Raw genomic sequence first — 14,965 nt, forward strand, 5'->3', positions numbered from 1 at the left:
GCAGGAGAACTCGCCGATGCAACTGTCGGTGACGGTGTCGGCGAGTTCTCTGGTGACGGCCTGGTGTGTCTGGGCCTTTATACTGTAAAAAGTACGACCAATCATTTTAGCCGGCCCGGCTAAAATAACTGGATGGCCTACCTGCCTGTCAGCCTTCCGTCTGTGCACAAACTTATCTCGTGCCCTCATTGGTCATGTGCGCGTTCGTGTGTGTTGGAGGAGGGGCTCTATAAGGAAGTGGCAGATTTTCTCCGGTTGTGTATTTTCAAATTCTAGCGATCTCGAGCCGGTTTCTCAAACTTACCTACCCCACCTTTAAAGAGCAAATTGCAGGTTTTTTTTTTTTACTAGATTTATGCCTGAACCTTGCCTGAAAATTACAATTAAAAAAGTTAATGCAGGATTTGATATGTTTTACGAGACATAAGGGCAGGAATTCAGAGGGGAAAGGAGCCGTTTTGAGCTCTGCTACTAAAAACTCATTTTTTTAAATGTCATACGTCAAATGCGTCATATTACGTCACATGGGGGAGCAACTTTCTCGGACTCCTTCTCTGCCCAATCCCCGGTAGTAGTTTGTAGTTGGTTTGAGCAGGCCCTGAACAATTTTCTGCCCTAGTCAAGATTTTAGCTGAGGGAAGCGTTTGCTCCCGCTGCAATGCAATCCCTCCCCGTCGAGGCAAGCACTGTAATTCTCTCCGGTTAGTCCACCAGCAGATGACAAACACCCACCTCTCCGCCTCTTCCAAGGAACGAGGGGACCGTGCGGCAGAGTTTCAGTTTGTTTCGCCGCTCAAGATGTCCGTTAAAGTTTAAATCTTCCGGACAAAATTAGAAAAGTGCCGGTCAAAGGTCTTCTTTGTTATTTATTGAGCTTTAAAACAAATGAATAACGACTCTATATAATAAAACACGGAGGACGGAGATCTCTTTTTCTCCCCCTCTTCTGACAGCCCAGCAGCTGATCAGAGCACGTCTCCCCTCTCCTGAGGGGGGCGTGGTCAGCAGAATCAGACCCGTAGACAGCAAACAGCACATAGAGCGAAATGAGGCATGGCTAAAATGCATGATCTGTTTGGTATTTTGAAAACAGAAACGTATAAATATACCTTATATAGGTATGGCCCTACAATATATAATTTAAATATAGCATGATAGGTCCACTTTAAACATTCCCTAATAACAGTATTGCAGCGTCAATAAATGAGTGTTAAAGACAGTGTGTTTAGTGTACAACACTGTTAGCAGATTTAGATTTATACCTTTTGTCTCTCTGCAGCAGAAAGGTGACTATTCTCAGCAGTTCAAGTTTAGCCATTCATCACGGCGTTATTTATTAGATGCACACAGGTCAAGAGACTAGAGATGGGCGAGTCCTGATTCATCCGGATCATTAACCCGGATCCTAGAAATGAGCTGGTCGTGACGAGTCTCCCCTCTCCATTAACCCGAGTCCTTGAGTCCCACACTTGGTGTGACGTACAAATTAAAACTATAAATTGCGTCACTCGCTACTCTCTTTATAACATGTAAAATCACATTACAACGTACCCCAGTCCATCTGCCTACCCTTTAGCAAGTAGGATAGCTGCCAGAAGTGATCGTTTGGCTCAGGGGAGGGGACGCGGATCAGTGAAACTTCCTGCAGACTCGTGGGGACTCAGAGGAGCCGACGGCTCCTAACCGTAATAGCATAGCAGATCCATACTCGTCATGTGCACGAGCATAGCCCCTCCTCCAGCACCCGGCTCCCGCGCTATATATGAGTCAACAGCAGACTCGCAGATTCGCAGATTCGCAAATCCTGACTCGCTGCAACACACAACGGATCAGACTCGTGCGGACTCGGAGCCGTAACCATATAGCAGCAGATCCAGAGATCCAGCAGACTCGTCGTCATGCACGAGTCCACAGCAGACTCAGATTCGCAAATCCTGACTCGCTGCAACACACAGCGGATCAGACTCGTGCGGACTCGGAGCCGTATATAGCAGCAGATCCAGAGATCCAGCAGACTCGTCGTCATGCACGAGTCCACAGCAGACTCAGATTCGCAAATCCTGACTCACTGTGCAACACACAGCAGAGCAGACTCGTGCGGACTTGGAGCCGTATATAGCAGCAGATCCAGAGATCCAGCAGACTCGTGCATGAGGACGAATCGCAAAATAACCCTTTTTTTTGTGATCAACATTTTTTATTAAAGCAAAATACACTGTGTAGCGGATAGTTTAATAGATAGATAGATAGTACTTTATTGATCCCAAATTGGGAAATTGTTGTTACAGCAGCATAAAAGGCATTTTACAATAAAACAAAACTACAAAATATACAAGAATAGAAAGAAAAATAAAATAAAATATAAAATATAAAATATACATGTCGAAATAGAAAATATACATGCAGATATTATATATATATATACAAATATATATATATATTCAAAATATATGGAATAATAATATGCTCGTGAAATGCATCAACTTTTCGGTTTCACCGATAGGATTTCTACGGTCTTGGTGATGCTGACTCATATGACTCAAATGACTCGTATGATCCGGATCTCTTCAATGACTGACTCAGAAGACCCTGAGTCCGTAAAAGGATCCGGATTTGCCATCTCTACAAGAGACTTAAGGACAGAGAGAGAAGGGGCGTGACTCCAACGGTCTTATACCCCAGGTAGTGACATCACAATCATGTGCTACAGCGCTATCCAATGAACACAGTAGTAGTCGCAGCTACTTACATAAACAATATGGTACACAGTATTACATGGAGTCATACAATATACATGTCTCTGTATGTTATACCTCAACACTCCCACTTATGAATTATGTGCTTACTGTATACCTGTTCATATTTAATTAACAAAGCAAAAACATGGTACAAATGATTTAAATGTGGGCTTCTTCAACACATTTTACACACTCAAATGTGGACTTTTTCTACACATTTTACACACCAAACATGGTCCCTTCAAATTTCCTCAGCTTCAGTTTGGATACAGGCTTGGTCATCACATCTGCAACCATTAATGCAATTAATGTAGGACAATAAACCAGTGACATCTTTCCCTGCCTTATGGTGGACCTTATGAAGTGGTACTTAATATCCATGTGTTTACACCTTTGTCTACACACAGGATTTTTAGCAAGGGCTATTGTCCCCTGATTGTCCTCGTTTACGACTGTTTTCTTATACACGTATGTGTCTATCCCTTCCAGTAGCTGCTCCAAGTAAATACACTCCTGTATAGTTAGAGCTAGAGCCATATACTCAGCTTCACATGTGGAAAGCGCTACTGTAGGCTGTTTCTTGGTTTTCCAAGAGACTAGTGAGCTGTCCTTACTCATGCTCACACAATACCCTGTCATACTGCGTCTATCGGTCTTGTCTGCAGCCCAATCACTATAAGCATGTAGGCCTAGTTTCTCGCTGCTCTTTCTGAAACAAAGCTGTTTGTCTGCAGTACCCCTGAGATAACGCAAAACGTGTTTTACTATAACCCAATGTTCATCTGTCGGTTCAGCAAAATATTGTGATAACTTGCTTACCACGAAACATAGGTCTGGACGTGTACAGGTAGTCAAATAAATAAGGCTGCCAACAGCCTCTCTGTATTTCTTCACATCCACCATTTTAGGTGCATCTTCAGTGTAGTCTAACTTTTGGTCACAAGGTGTCTCCCTTACCCTACACTCCTGCATGTCAAAACGTTCCAATATCTTTTCCACATACCTCTTTTGTGACACTTTCACACAGCCGTCAGACTGACTGAAATCCATGCCCAGAAAATGATTTAATCTCCCCAAATCCTTCATTTTAAATTGTGTGGAAAGCATGTTCTTCACTTTCTCTAAAATCTTGGTGTTGCTGGCTGCGATGATAAGATCATCGACCCAGATAGCAATTACTACCTTTCCCTCTTTAGACTCCTTGGAGTACACGCAGTGGTCTGCCGGGTTCTGAGTGAAATTGTCATCTGTTAAGCATTCATGCAACATCGTATTCCAATTTCGCCCTGACTGCTTCAGGCCGTAAATTGACTTCTCTAGCTTATACACTAGCTTTCCTCCCTCCTTTACATAACCCTCAGGTTGTTCCATGTAAATGTCGTGATCGATGGGTGCATGCAGGTAGGCTGTCTTTACATCCATCTGGTGTAAAATCAAATCCTCTTGGGCTGCCTTCTGCATTAATACACGTACACTTGTCAGGTTGGCTGTTGGTGAGAACGTCTCCCCGTAATCTATCCCCGCCCTCTGACTGTATCCTTTCGCTACGAACCTAGCTTTGTACTTGTCGTGTCCGTCAACGTCTCCCTTAACTGAATAGACCCATTTACCTCTCACTGTTTTCCTGCCCTCTGGCAATTTTGTCAGGGTAAAAGTCTTATTGTCTTCTAGGGACTTAATTTCCTCATCCATCGCTTTTCCCCAGTTTTCTGACTCAGTCGATGTCATGGCCTCTTTAAAGGTCAGAGGTACACCGCAAACTGCTCTGTAACAAAAATCTACACTAGTGAGTGTTTTATCATCTTCATCACTATCTTCCTGAGTATAATCTCTCAAGTACTCTGGGGGTCTGCGCTCCCTACTGGGATATATCCCACTGTCTGAGGCATGTGACGCCACCCTAGGGTGTTGTTCGCCATCATCCTCTGGTGCTGGCTGTGGACCGTTAGTCTGTACATCTGTGCTCAGTACACTAGGCTGTGGGGCCTTTACTCCCTCTTCACAGTCTTCCTCCGAATCCTGTTCTAGCCTCTGTGTCTGAGTCTCGCTGTCACAAGTTGTGCTGGTGACAAACTTTACTACTCTGTGCTTCTGCACCTTCTCTTTGTCGGGGTAGTAAACTAGATAGGCGGGGCTTCCCTTGTCATGCCCTACAAAACGTCCTTTCTCACACCTAGTATCTAATCTTCCCCTGTCCTGCTGGTACGCATAACACACTGCTCCAAACTTATGCATCCTAGCTAAGTTATACTTTTTCCCTGTCAGTGCTGAATATGGCGTAGTGCCTGTGTGCTTATTAAAACACCGGTTTCTGGTATGGGCTGCTTTCTGAATGGCATAGTGCCAAAGGTTTTTAGGCAGATCACTGTCAATAAGCATACACCTGGCCATTTCAAAAAGAGTGTGCCCTTCTCTTTCAGCTGTCCCGTTCTGATGTGGGGAATAAGGACAAGACGTCTCATGTCTGATCTTGTTCTTTCTCAATAGTGTCTGAAACTCCTTACTAGTAAACTCAGTCCCGTTATCTGATCTAATGTATTTCACAGTCCCATAGGGAGCTACATCTGCCAGATACTTCTCAGTGGCTTGAACTGCGTCACTCTTCGCTTTCAGGAAATAAACAAACACTGCCCCTGTACACACATCTGTAAATGAGTGCATATACTTGAAGCCATTTATGGACTCGTTGTTAACTGGACCAGCTAGATCAGTGTTCACCAACTCAAGTGGTGTGTTTGCTTTATCGGTCGGATCTCTGTTTCTCGTTTGGGTAAACTTTCCCTCTATGCATACTGTACAATCTTTATCAGGCTTACGCTTTGTAGCCTTTATGCATACCTACAGTTACATCCTGCAGCTTTAAAACATCCTCATAATTACAGTGACCCATAATCTCATGCCACGTTTGGATATCATAGCTGACATGACACTTATCTTCAACATCACACTCTGTTTGCAAATAGTACATTTTCTTACATACATAAATGTCAAACCTGGTACCATCCGGTAACATCAGAACATCTTTACCTTCGTCGAAGAACACCTTGGCGCCGTTAGCTGTAGCAGACTTCACGGAAAAGAGTTCTTGGGGATACGATGGGATGTATAGTGCGTTCTTCAGAGTCACTTTACACCGTCGTCCCTCGCTGTCTATCAGACACATCTCTGCTTCTCCTCTGCCTTGCGCCACCCCGAAGGTACGCCTCCCGTCTGCCAATTCCATGCTGTGTCTCTCCGGCTTGAAGGTGCTGTCAAAAATCTTGAATTTGTTCTTATCGTTGATGATGTGGGACGACGCTCCCGTGTCCACGATCAATCCTTTTCTGTGGGTCTGTAGTTGTGGTCTTTGTAGGCTGGTCTCTTCAGCTCGCACTTTGAGGGTGTAGTCATCTCCTCCCGCAGCATCTCCGGTACCACCTGGCATGCTCGCGCACCGAGCGGCATCACCGCGGTCCTTCTTTGTGCACGCTTTGTCTGTGTGCCCTTTGCTTTTACAAAAGCTACACCAGACTTTCTTTCTGCAGTCATCTTTTCGATGGCCTTTCTCTCCGCATCGCCAACATGCGCCGACGCGTTCTCCGTCGCCATCGGGGATGAATCGTTTGGCGGGCTTTCTCTTTATCGCTGCTTGGACCCTCAGCACCCTCTCGCTCGTCTCGTCTGAGGCTGGGGCTGAATCTTCTGAGGCCTCGAAGTTCCTCAACTTCGCCTTGAACTGTCCCAACGTTACTTCAATGTCACCGTGTGTCACCATCAGTGTGAACGGCTTGTCTTTTCGGGTAATCCCCGCATAACCATCGCCATCATTAGCCCCTCACTCGGTGCTTCTCCCGCGCTCCTGAGTGCCGTAATGATCTGCTCAGCTCGGATAATGTACTCTGTCACCGTCTCATTATCAGCTTTCTTCAGCGCAGTCATGGTTATATACAAGGTGACGATCCTGGGTCTGCCTTTTCCAATATAGTGCTCCCGTAATACTCTGAGACTTTCTCGGCCCTTGTCCTTCGTGTCTCTGAATATCAGGCCTAAACTGGTATTGTCGAGTAGCGGCGCTAACTCACAATAGGCGTCAGCATTGAGCTTGTCGTCTTGAGCCCTCAGTGCCGCGGTCAGCTCTCCAGCGGGTGCTCGAAGGATGGTCTCCTTCAATCCCACTCCGTGCATGCAACACAGCATCCTCTCTTCCCAAAGCTCATACTCTTCTGCTTTCCCGTCGAAAGTGGGCCACTTGCTCTTCCTTGTGGTTCTATTCGTCATGGCTTTTGCGTTTGTAGCTTCAGTAGCTTAGCTTAGGTCCTTGTTAGCGTAGCTTTAGCTTCCCTCGGTTCTCCCGATGCTAAACTAGCTTAACACGTGGCTAAATAGCTACTCCTATGCTAACTGTGCTAACAGGCAATCTTCTCGCCTCGTTATCGCACGTGCGCTTCGAACTGTAGAATAATTCATCGTATCTGGGCCCATACCCTGTTAGCAGATTTAGACTTATACCTTTTGTCTCTCTGCAGCAGAAAGGTGACTATTCTCAGCAGTTCAAGTTTAGCCATTCATCACGGCGTTATTTATTAGATGCACACGGGTCAAGAGACTTAAGGACAGAGAGAGAAGGGGCGTGACTCCAACGGTCTTATACCCCAGGTAGTGACATCACAATCATGTGCTACAGCGCTATCCAATGAACACAGTAGTAGTCGCAGCTATGTTATACCTCAACAAACACCACATGTAATTTCACCTTCAATTCACGGTTTCAAAACGTAACATTAGCCACATGCTAATGCTAACCGGAAATGAAGAATTTTCAGAATAGAGTGGCGAAGTCCCTCCCCTTCCGGTTGAGCCCCATGGGACCTTATTTCGGAAAAGTTATGCATTGAAGTCAATGGAGAGAGAAAGATTATCTTTCGATCCCGTTTGAATTGTGCCACGAATTACACATATGATGTTTGTCAATTTAAAAGATAATTTTGCAAGTCAAAAAAAAAAAAATGTGCCGTAAAACTGTGAAGTAACACATTTGTTTGTGTGAAACGCTAAATGAACTACATCTCTGGTCAACCACACACGTCACCAAGATGGCCGTCACTACTGTCTTGTCAACAAACGATTGACTATCACCACAATGAAACACGTCCTGAAGAATGTCATGCAAAGCTGCCTGCCTGCCTTCCTTTGATTCTCTCTGAACTGCCTGGTCGTTTTAATGTTTAATGTCAACCATTTGTGCAGATAGCATGAAGTAGAAAAGATCGCCGATGCTAACGTTAGCGTTAGCATTTCTCCCCCGGAATTAAATGGTGTATTATAGAATGATCACACCGGTGACAGTACTATTCAAAGGGTTCACGAAATATGACTACTACTCTTACTGTTTAACATTTTGGGTTACTTAATGTTACTTCATGTTAAGGCTAATAAAAATGACAAGGCTGTAATGCTAACTAACGTGCTAGCTACTAGCTAGGTAGCTAACTTGATCAAGCCACTCCTGGTCGTTTCATCAGACGGGAAGCAAAAGAACGAGCAAGACCCATTGCTGGTATAATAACAACCTGGTACTAAGCACACAGGCATCTTGTTAAAGTTATCTTATCTTAGCCAGCGCCATATAGATAGATTATATCTATATTGCGCTGATCTTAGGTATCTGAATGGTGGAGGTAAACAATTGTGACATCACTTACGCGACTCTGGGATTTGTAGTCTTTCTAGTTACGTATTTTTCATAGTCTTATATTTCAACAGTTTTACGACAAACTGTGACTTTTTTGACATGGAAATGATTTTTTAAGTTTGACAAACATCATATGTGTAATTCATGGCACAATTCAAACGGGATCGAAAGATAAGTTTTCTCTCCCCATTGACTTCAATGCATAATTTTTCCGAAATAAGGTCCCATACCCCGGAAGTAAGTGGGAGGGACTTCGCCACTCTATAGAAGTTTGAAGTTAAAAGTGTGTGTGAACTTCCGGTTTTTCAGAATAAAACAGCTTTAATTATAAGAATATATTTAATCTAAATTACGTCATATAAACATTGATTTTAATTTCTTACACAGGACATCAAGTCCACAGTTTCCCTAACAGGAAAAGGACCGGAGCTAGCTTTCGTTCCTGGGTGCGTTGTGCGAGGTGCATCCACTCTCTCTCTCCCCCATTCGTTCCTGTCTCTCTCCCCCCCTTCGCTCCTCTCTCTCTCCCCTCCGGTACACAGCACCGTAAGACGTAGTGTGGAGTTGCATTAGGTAACGCGAGATACGGCAGATACTTGCGCATTAGTTTCTGTTATGGATCAGTATCAACAGTCCTGCCAGTAACGTTACTATATTATCAATACTACTTTAGTTATAGCCTGATATATGATAGCTAACTTTACAATGTTGTGATGTGACCGACGTTAGCTAACATGAACTGTAGCTAACGCCGGTCACTCACCAAGACAGCTGCCCTGTTCTCCACTGATTCTCCTCACACCACAGCTCAATTTCTCTCCGATGGCCGTTATTTCTTTTAATCCTTGGCTGCTCCTGGTCTCTTGGCCGCCTATAGCAGGCTCATAATTATAAGGTTGTGGTCTGTCATATGCATACGAATATACATTTTCAACCTCTTCTGTGTCAAAACTAGCATTGTGATCCATGTTTATTAATACGTTAAGGCCCTGACACACCAAGCAGTCACCAGAGAACTCGCCGACGCCGACTGTTGCGTCGCCGTGTTCTCCTGCGTCTTGGCCATGTGTCGCACTGGAACACACCGCAAAGACTTCAGCCGAGCACGTACGAACTGCGCATGCGTGAGTGGCAATAACTCTCCTTACCAGCAGGCGGCGGTAGTGTGTATTCGTCATTCAAAAGAGGCAACAACCTGAAGACAGAGAAGAAGAACAGACTGCGTGATCTAAACAAACAACAAATAGCGTGTGCGTTCCATTTTCACTCTCGTCCATCGAAAACATGTTTTGTGCGGTACTGGAGCTATCAGCCATTGGAGTGTTGCTTGTGGAAGACATTCTCAAGCAACCGTTTCGCTTCTCATGCACTGATTCGCTAGCTGAACAGCCAATCAGAGTAATTTCTTTGTCCGACTGCCTGTGGCCGACGCACGGCCGATTCAACATGTTGAATCTGTCGTGCGTCGGCCATGAAAGGCCAAATAAGGCGTGTCACGGCCGACGGTGCGGGACACACCAAATTGAGTTTGGGCGACAGGGCACGCTTCGTCGTCCGACTAACGAAAACGGCCGATTCCGGCCTGGTGTGTCAGGGCTTTTAGACCGGCCGCTCTCCCTCATGTGACGTCACACGCGGGTGGTCTTTTTTTATGCGGAAGTAAAAATGTCTTACAAAAACGACGCCAGATGTCACTGTAGTGTATATTTATCTATATTTTTTTGAAAATCTAGTGTATGGGGCATTCTACCGAATTAGTACAAAGTGCAGTCCCACGACAAGAAAAACTATTTAACAAAACAATTAAGTATTCAGACATAGATATTTACTAAGAATATGTTATGGTCTATTTAAACACAAGGCATTAAATTAGATAGTGATAAGCTTTATATATACAAAAACATCATTTATAGGGTACTTTCTATTGGGAAGTAGCTGTCCCCAACCCTGACATCTACATTTCAATTTCTGTAAATAACACTTAAAACATTTTTTTAAATGTTGTTCAATGGTGTATTTAGAAGATATTTATGATTACGTTCAAACAGAAGTTGGAATATTTAGATTTATTGTGGGTATCATTTTTTTATAAAAAAACTATACTCAAAAAACCATGTCCCCAGTTTTCATGTCACTACCGAAACACAAGGGGTTTTAGTCCAATGGCTGAGCCTGGTTTTTAGCCACACCCCTGCATTTTTGACTAGGCAGTGACACTGCATCCCTGTCCCTCATGGCTGAATGGCAAGTAGCTATATCCCATACTTTTGATATAAATCTGTTCCAAAATCTGAAAATCGGCATGTAACCTTAAGAATTGTCACTACCGAACACATATTATCTTCAATTAAATAAACTTATTCTGGGTTTTATGCAAAGTATTAGGTTTGTATGTGTGTAAACCTCTTCAAAGACGTGTATGCTAGCCATGTACTTGCTAGCATTCTTTAGTTATGCTCAAACTTAGCCAGAATCGTCACTACCGAAACAGTCACTACCGAAACATATCGTTATGTTTCGGTAATTGACATGTTCGTTTCGGTAGTGACAAAATGGAATGGTAAGCAGGTAAATCCCACCATTTTGAAATAAATGTGTTTTAAAGTCTGAAAATCAGTGTGTTACTTTAAAGGTCTCTTATTATACTATTGTTAGGCATATATTATAGGTCTCAGATATATAAAAAAACATGTCTATGAAGTGTTTTGCTAAAAATACCAAACAGATCACCCATTCTAGCCTCATTCCCCTCTATTTCAGCCTGTTACTAAAGTGCTGATTCTGGGTCAGTAGCTTCAAACTTCAACATAAGGCATGTTATATCTCTCACAGGCTCCGCCCTCTACTGGACTCTATGGGTACTACCTTATCATGCAAGCATTCACCTACTGAGATTTCTATAGACGTAGCCGGCCCCGGGGCGGGCCTACCTGAATGCGTGCGCATCTCACTTCCCTATAAAAGGAGGCCTCGCCTCCTGACCACCATCCTTTACTCTTCAGCGAGCGGAGGTGATAGCCTAGCACTGAGTCCGAGACGTATTATTTGAGAGAAAGGAAGAAAGTAAACGAGTAATTTTTGAAATCATGCCCTGGATTAAATAGCGGGCGTTGATCCCCACCACCTCTGCTTCGAGTGTGCCAGGATATGGCCGAGGCGGTGCAATTCACGTTCACCATTCCTTCCGGGTCCGGCGTCCATGGAAGTCCACCGCCCAGGGCTGTACTCTCCCTGGATGATGATCATGGCGGCGGGTGTGTGGGCTACTCGCTCATTGCTAGAGATGCCCCCGCCTCACAAGGTCAGAGCGATTATTGGGCCGCAAGGCCGAATAAGTAGCTTGGTCCACGGGCCTTGCCCCAGGCCTCGGTGGCTTCACATGATATAGGGGCGACCCTACTTCATCACAGGCCGCCGCCGCTGCCTGCCGTGTGATGTCTCTGGGATATCACGCCGCATGGCACTTTCCAAAGAGGACCGTGTTGATCTCCTGGGAGCCCCCGTGTTTACGGAAGGGCTCTTTGGATCGATCTCCTTGCTCACGGGATAAGGAGTAATCGCAGTGTGGCTGCTTCTTGCCCATCCCCAGAGGAAGAAACACTGTCATACACTCCCCGCCTCTGCTGTAAACCCCAGTATAGGGAGCCAGCAGGTGGGTATGTGCATGTGAGTGGGATAAACCGAGTGCTGTCAAAGCACTGTGCGGGTTCAAGAGACGCCAATGCCGGCGTGCTGTTGTCAGAAAACACACCTTGCCTGGTATAATAGCTCCGATTAATGCATTTCACCGGTGAATGGGAAATACAGCGTTAATACGTGGGCGCGCGGCCCTCGTAAGAGTGGCCGCGGTGCGTTCAGGAACCTCCGCAGGAGAACGGTGGTTTACGTTTGTAAACTCTAGTTCTGGAGTGGTGTGTGTGTGTGGGAAAATGCATTCAGTAAACACGGTTGCATTTATCCCAGAGTAAGAGTCATCTCTCTCCACAATTCCACTTTTCCCCATAATGTCCGTTTCAAAGAGAGGGCATTGTGACGGCGCGCGAGGCCCCCCTCCCCTGAGGGCGGGCCGCGGTGCGTTCAAAGAACACAGTGGAGAGAATAGTCACCGCTGCAGACGAGAGAGCGCAGCGCGACGGTGAGACGAAGGGAGAGGTGCCGGCACGGAGATCACATGCCCGCGGTGCCCTCCACCTCTTCGGCCCACCCCGTGGAACCGGCGTGTCGGCACTCACGGGGACGGGCTGCCCAGCCCCGGCAGGCTCCGCAGCAGCAGAGAGCGGCCGGGTGGTGTGCTCCGTCTTTACGGAGCTGTCTGGCGGAGAGGGCGAATCCCGCCTCCTCCCTGTACAATGCACAGATCACTACGTTTTCTAAATAAAAATGAGGTTGATCTGTATCCAAATCTAGGTGTCTTTTGTTTTCACAAATGCTACACTTACACACAATGTTAACCGTACAAATTCCCCATTCGCTGCCCCAGCTGTAGCTCCTGTAAAGGAGGTGACTAGTGGGCATGCGCAGATGAGAGGGATGAACCGCAGGGAGTGCTATCTAAAGGAAAGCGCTATGCGGTTACAGGGACATTATGGCCGGCGTATTGCTGTCAGAGAACACACTACGCCTAGAGCAAAGACTCCAGTTAATGCAGTTTACCGTAGTGGTAAAGGCTGCATTATGGCGGAGCCCGCACTCACACAAGAGCGCGTGGCGGTGCGTTCAGGGACCTTAGTAAAAACACACTATGCCTATAAAAACTCCGATTAATACTGTTTACCGTAGTGGTGAGAACAGCATTATGGTGGAGCGCGCGCAAGAGCGTGAGGCGGTGCGTTCAGGTACCTCAGTAAATAATCGGCCCTTTCTGTGTCGACCCTCCATGGGCAAATCTTCCATTCATGGGGAGTTTTGCGGCGGAACGGGTCACCAGAGAGTATCACAGCTTCATAGCTGCGGCCCCACAGCTGAGGGCTTGTCCATAAACACAATGTTATGGGGAATGGAAACTCAGCTGTGTACTAATAGGGTGAATGGACAGGTCGCTGAAACGGGGCTATTCACTCCAGTTTTGCAGCGTCCCACCTCCTTTTATGGGCATGCGAGAGGTAAATCTGTCCTCCCAGGAGGAGATGAGTTTCCTCTCATAAGAGATTCGGGCTCTGGTGCAGAAGCAGGCTGTGTCTGTTGTGCACCCTCAGCACAGAGAAAATGGTCTTTATTCCATGTACTTCCTGGTTTCAGGAAGACAGGGAAATTCAGACCTATGCTAGATCTCCGCGGCCTGAATCGCCACTTTTCCTGCAGGAATTTCCGCATGGTAACTATGAAACAGTTACTGGGCTTGTGCAGCCAGGCGATTGGTTCACCACCATCGACCTGAAAGACGCGTACTTTCATGTAAAAATTGCTCCAGAGCACAGAAAGTATCTGCGTTTTGCCTTCCAGGGGATAGCCTACGAGTACAACAGGCTGCCGTTCGGCTATTCCCTATCCCCACGCACATTCAGCAAATGTGTGGCCACAGCGCTTTAACCGCTGCGCGCCCACGGCATGAGAGTTTTTCTTTTACCTAGACGACCTCATAGTCATGGCTGGGTCCCGGGAACAGGCAATGTTTTGCACAGCACGATTGATCACACACCTAACCAAATTAGGCTTTGCGATCAATTGGAAAAAGAGCACCCCCATACCTCAGGCGTTGTATTTGGGAGTGGTGCTCGATGCAGACGCGCTACGCGCCACCCTGTCAGAGAGCAGACGTGCGTCCCTTCTCCGGGCGGTGCACAGGCTGCGACAGGGGGCGACAGTGACAGCTTTAACTGTCATGCAGACTCTGGGTCTCATGGCGGCTGCTCACATTGTGGTCCCACTGGGGTTACTGCATATGCGCCGCCTGCAGAGGTGGTTCTCCAGCCTGCGTTTGGATCCCAAGAGGCACAAACGGCGGCTGGTGACCATCCCCCCCCTCAGTGGAGGGCAACCTCCGGTTTTGGGGGTCCCCGGATCACCTCCGGAGGGGGTCTCCACTGGGACGGGTGACCTCCTACATCACAGTGTTCACGGACATCCAGAACAGGATGGGGAGGGACCTGCCTGAAGAGGGCTATAGGTGGGCGCTGGGCTCTACGGAGTCTCAACACAGCAACCTCCTAGAGCTACGGGCGGTAGTGTTAGTTCTCCGGCATTTCATGCCCCTAATTCAAGGGAGACATGTAATGGTCAGGAGCAACAACAGCACCACAGTGGCTTATATCAACAGGCAGGGCGGAGTCCGCTCCGCCCCCTTGTTGGCCACAGCGGAGAGGCTGTGGTTATGGGCTTCAGAGGTGGTGTTATCTCTGAGAGCCCTCCATATCCCGGGACTGGAGAACAGGGGGGACGACCTCATGGCGAGGGGCGGCCCCCTGCCAGGCGAATGGACGCTTCACCCGGAGGTGGTGAAGCAGATCTGGGCCCAGTTTGGGAGAGCGGAAGTGGACCTGTTCGCCAGCCGGCACAACAGCCACTGTGCCCTGTGGTTCTCCATGGCCCTGAGCGACGACCCGCCCTTTGGGGGTGG

Source organism: Trematomus bernacchii, unplaced genomic scaffold (genome assembly GCF_902827165.1).
Source record: "Trematomus bernacchii unplaced genomic scaffold, fTreBer1.1, whole genome shotgun sequence".
NCBI lineage: Eukaryota > Metazoa > Chordata > Actinopteri > Perciformes > Nototheniidae > Trematomus > Trematomus bernacchii.